Source organism: Pezoporus wallicus, unplaced genomic scaffold, assembly GCF_028554395.1.
Source record: "Pezoporus wallicus isolate ANWC-B61680 ecotype Strahan unplaced genomic scaffold, APGP_CSIRO_Pwel_v1 contig_1438, whole genome shotgun sequence".
Taxonomy (NCBI): domain Eukaryota; kingdom Metazoa; phylum Chordata; class Aves; order Psittaciformes; family Psittacidae; genus Pezoporus; species Pezoporus wallicus.
The window spans coordinates 690,974-696,412 of NW_026638681.1; the positions used below are offsets into that span (position 1 = coordinate 690,974).

General features: G+C 46.5%; 1 long non-coding RNA gene across 1 annotated transcript; it reads left to right on the forward strand.

Annotated features, from left to right (window-relative positions):
- Window positions 1-1,886: 1,886 nt before the first annotated feature.
- On the forward strand, window positions 1,887-3,616 carry LOC130600493 (uncharacterized). Its single transcript, XR_008972469.1, has 3 exons — window positions 1,887-2,158; window positions 2,478-2,619; window positions 3,534-3,616. It is a non-coding gene; the product is annotated as an uncharacterized LOC130600493 (long non-coding RNA).
- The last annotated feature ends 1,823 nt before the right edge of the window (window positions 3,617-5,439 follow it).

A 5,439-nucleotide genomic window follows, 5' to 3' on the forward strand; every position in this document is an offset into this window, starting at 1 on the left:
ATAAGAGATGCATAACGGGAGCTAGGCAATCTAATGGAGATTAACTGCTCAAAATAAAAAATAAACCCCACAACACTTCTGCACAGCACTGACTGCTGCCTTAGCTCCCCATCCTCTGGCAGCTTCCCAAACACACAAGTTCATATCGTGAATGCTGAATTGGAAAAGCTGGAGGGCAGAGCTCTTGTGAAAACCACAGGGGGAGAGCATACATGAAGGAAAACCTTTCTGCATGACAGGATTTAAGCTGGAAGGTACTTCTATTGGGGAAATAGCCCCACATACCAAGGCTGAGCCAGGGAAAATATGACCTCGCTAGAGTGTTGATTAAACCTACTGTAATCCAAAGAAACAGCAATTTGCTACTTAATTGTAGCCAGTCACAAAAGGAAAGAAAAAGAAAAAAGGAAACAGTAAGAGAGTATTTCCTCACTTTTAAAATTTTTGTTCATGGTGACTTATTACTCATACACGGTGTAGGTATTCATTTAAATAATAGATAGATACCTACCTCCAGGTACAGAATCGGGCATGCTGCAAAATATGTAAACAAATTAAAGCTGGGCTCAGTGCCCAGATAAGAAAGCTCACCAAACCCAAACAAGCCAACCGCAAAAGCTCAGTTCTTAGCAAAAGAGAAGAGTTCCAAAATAATGTTTGAGGTATGAGAGTAAAAAGCTGTAATGCTTTTTTACCTGACTGGAAATGTCTGATTAGTGGCATTACATCAGCCTATGTGTCAAGGTTTTCTTATGATAAGCGCTGTACAACTATAATAGTGAGAGATGGCTCTTGCTGCCTACAAAGAAGAGGCAGTCAAGTCATAGGAGAGGAATCTGAGATTTAAAGCAGGTATGGGATTTGGCGCAGGTTGCGCACAGAGCCAGGATCAACTACACACTGCTTTCCTCCCAGTCCTGAATTCAGAGAACACTTCCCTGCTGAGGTTCATGGCTTGTCTCCTGAAATCCAGCACGGTATATTAAATGTAAGCCTGACCTTCCTCCTATGACCTCATACTGTTCCTTCAAAGTCAGCAAAAGGAAATTCAGGGCTGAAGTCTGAATCTGTTAAGGACAGGGTTGGGAAGAGATGAGAAAAAAAAAACCTTTGCAAGAGATTTCTAGTTTGAGAAAAATCATTCTGGACAGAAAGCAAGGACAATTTGTATCTGTCTTATTTGCCTTGGAAGGACATGACAAAGCAGAAGTCACTCAACAGCCTCAGGCCTGGATAATTAAAACCTTTATATAATACGAGGTAAAAGAGTAAACAGTCCTTCCATGGTGTTGTGGTTTAACCCCAACCCGCAGCTCAGCTCCATACAGCTGCTCACTCCCCTGCTGGGGAGTCAGGAGTCCCCCTGTGTTGGGGTCAGGAAAAGAATCAGAAAAGTAAAAGTGAGAAAACTCGTGGGTTGAGATAAAGACTCCTTAATAGGTAAAGCAAAAGCTGTGCACACAAGCAAAGCAAACTGAGAAATTCATTCACTGCCTTCCATCAGTAAGGCAAGTGTTCGGTCATCTCCGGGAAAGCAGGGCTCCATCACATGTAATGGTGACTTGGGAAGACAAACATCATCACTTCAAACATCCCCCCCATACCTTCTTCTTCCCCTAGTTTATATGAATATTATAAACCCATATGTTATGGGATATCCCTTGATCATTTGGGTCAGCTGTCCCAGCTTTGTCCCCTCCCAATTCCTTGTGCACCCCCAGCTGGTGGGGTGGTGTGAGGAGCAGAAAAGAGGGCTCTGTGTAAGCACTGCTCAGCAGCAACTTAAACCATCCCTGTATTACTAACTCTTTTCTCAGCACAAACCCAAAACATGGCTTCATACCAGCTACTATAGGGAAAATTAACTCGGTTCCAGCCCAAACCAGCCTGCACAGCATACTGAATTCAAATGCCCCTTTCCCACTTGCACCTCAGGGTTGTAGGTTTTTCTCAGAGCATCTTGAACAGATAATCAGAGCGTGCTGACATTCAGCAGTAATCAATTAGCGCCTACTTTAGATTAAATTGAGAATATGTAAATTAGGCTCCTCATCAGGCACCACAGTCAACATTTCAGAGACGCTCACTGTGCTCTGAACATATCAAACAGATGAAATGCAGAAGTTGTTCCAAATCCTGCTCCAAAATGGGAGGCCAGGTGGGCTATACCAACTATTTAAGATTACTTTTTTCTGGTTTTGTTTCTGACCTTTTTGTCATATATAATATGACACATATATAATGTTACTTACACATGTAATATGATAAAATGCAGCACTTACAAATTAACACAAGGATTCTGGCTCCTGAAAGGCACATTACACCGTTCCCCCTCGTTTTCCTTTGGTCCTTCCAGTGAAAACACAGCCACCACCAGGTGTCAAGAGCTTATGCTGGTCCTGGCAATGCTTGGGATAATTACACTTTGTTTCATAAAAAGACAAAGAGGATAAGCCTTGGTGTTATTCCTCTCCCAGTGCCACAGCATCCACACCTACTGTTTAGCTAAGTTTCTGCTGGACGCAGCCCAGAAGTCCTATGTTTGTACGTATTCAATGGAAAAGACTTGCCAATGGAAGAGGAACCGCCTCTTTCTTGAGACACTGAGCAAGGAGCTTGGTGAGAATGGTGTAATTATTCTTACTGTTGGGAATTTTTTACCCACCTTCATAGCAAACTTTCTGTCAGACCCTATCTTGGGTCAGTCTGCCTGACCTCTCACTATGAATTAAAAATGCTGATTCTTCACTACTCCCCTTTCACAGGACCCAACCCCCAGCTGATCACATTTGGAGAAAGAGACAATAACTGGACTCCTCCTAGAGCAGATATTGTAGTTGGTGCTCATTAAAAAGAGCCTCTAACCTGTGTGAGGATAAAGGCAAGCACGGATGTGTTAAAAATACATGCATTTGAGTGGTTTTTCTATATCCTCTGTCTCTGAAGATCATCACGTATACAGAGGGGCTTTTCTTCTGGGTTCTGAATGCATATGATTGCCACAACTATAGGAGTTTTGCATTTCATTCTGACTCAACAAAAGCCGTATGATTCAGCCTCCCCCACAATCCCCCCATTATGTTCTAGGTGAGCTTGCTCCTCTAGAGACCAGTTTGTCATTTTTGCTCAAATGTATTCCATTTACATAACTCATAAGGCATTAGCAAAAATGTACCCCTCAAACCAAGGCACACTCGCGCATATATATCCGTATAAAACTGTCACACCGTGCCTACAACAGCATAACAATGTAGAGCGGAGAGATGCTGCTGGTCCCGCGGTTTGTTTTTGTGATTAGCAGGCACAGCACAGACCCAATAGATATTAGCATGTCCGGGAAGCACTCACGATAAATTGCAGAGCTACTAATAATTTAGATATTTTTATGACTGTTCAGCGGTGGCTAATTTCGCCTAATAAAACCCCATTAAGTTGCTGCCTGGCCCTCTCCCTTCCTCCAAGTCCCCGAACGGGACTCATATGCTAATTGCAACCAGTCTATGCTAATTAGACCTCATTTCCATTTCTTAAAGAGATAAGCACTGCCTTGTGCCAACCCATCACTCAAACGTCCCACCTTTGCCGCAACCTTTCCGTCTGGCTCACGCAGAACCGCGATAAGCCGCCGCTTTCCGCCCCACAGGGACGGGGGGGTCCCTCAGAAGGGGGCGGGCTGCCGGCCGGCCTGGGGCGGCCTGACCTGCCCTTCCCGCCTCTTGGTTTGTCGCTTGGGGCATATACAAGGGTCTCAGTATACGAGGGAGAAAGATAGCGAGCCAGGGCTGCGGCGGGCTCGGAGCCGGCAGTTCCCCTTCCCTCAGCGGAGGAGGAGCAGCCCCAGCCCACTCCTCCTGCTCCTCTCCCTCGTCTCACGCCCTGGCACCGCTCCTTCCCGCCCGCCCGGCCTTCGCGGGCTCATTAGAGCTTCGGGGAAGCAATCAAGAGTTTATCACGCTTGAAGGGGCGGCGAGCATCCTTACGCTGCCTAATGTGATTTCGCGGCACCGCAATGGAGTCAGAATTAGATCCGTATTAAAGACCGGTTAGCGGGGAGAGAGCGCAAGAGCGAGCGAGGCAGGCAGGCAGGCAGGCAGGCAGGCAGACAGACAGACAGACAGACAGACAGACAGACAGACAGACAGACAGACGCTGCTCGGCTCTGGAGGAGCACAAGGTGCTTTCTCAGCTGCCGGCTGCAGTACCCCCATACGCTCTGCTCAGGGGAGGATGACCTTCAAATCCCTGGGATGAGGCTTGTCAGGGTTTCCAGGCCCAATACTTAAGAATTCAGGCAAATTCTATGCTCCATGTCAAGCCAGCAGCCTTCCCTCGCACTCTCAGGACCAGAGTCTGAGCTCGTCGGCACCACCAGGGAAGAAATCATGCCTCAGAAGTTCAGAGGGCAGCTCCCGAGTTACACCAGTGCCAGTTCAGAGCAGTGCCACCAGCACAGGGAGACTCAACGGGGAGTCTGGCTGAGCGGTTCATCAGCACATACCTTTCTCTCTACAAGGCATCTCTTGAAATTATTTAGAAATGACATTTCCCCTCCGCCCTTCCCAGGAAGCTAATTGTAACATTTTACTGTTTGAAAAAGACAATTGTGAAGTCAAAGGAGCTGGGAACATTAGCGATGCCATTGTTTGAAAAATAAGCAGTCTCGAAACATCATTTGCAAATCTATTCATTATTCTGAAATGCTAAATGCAGTAAGAATGGGTTTAGCATCTGTCTGCTAACTAAATCCCTTATTATTACACAGGGGAAGAAGAACACCACAGACAGGCAGAGCGTTATTTCAGGAAACCTGAATGCTGCAGATGTGAAGGGTTCCCAAAACATGCAGAACCCTCAACCCCCCACGACAGGGCTCTTCACATCTTTGCTTTGTGCTGCTTGACAAATGAGGGTCGAGTGGCTCCTTATTTTTGTGGGTAAAATGAATCCCCAACGTTGTCTCTGGGAGCTCAGTGATGTTACACCAGGGATGAATTTGCCCATGTATGCTTCACACTAATGCAATTCTCCCCATAACCAAAATCATTAACTGCCTGATTTCCTCTCCACCTTTCTTATCTCTCCCCTCTGTGTACACACACACACACACACACACACACACACACACACACGCATGTACACTCTCTTTTGCCGGCATGTCAGTCACACCTATCTATGCAAGAGGACTGAACTTCACTCCCCAGTGTCTCCAGAGAGGTCACAGACACAGATATATGGCAGGTTCTTGGAATTCTCTGTCTGGGGCAATAGGACAAAAGGGCAGCATCCCCTTTGGTGGTGGTACCAGGGCAACCATCCGCCAAAGGTAACATTTAATCACAAGGTGTGGGGGAGAGGCAGAGTGGAGAGCTGGCAGCTATCCAGTGTAAGATAGCCTGTAGCAGTATCAGCTGCACACTGGTGCCGCGAGGGAGTGCCAGC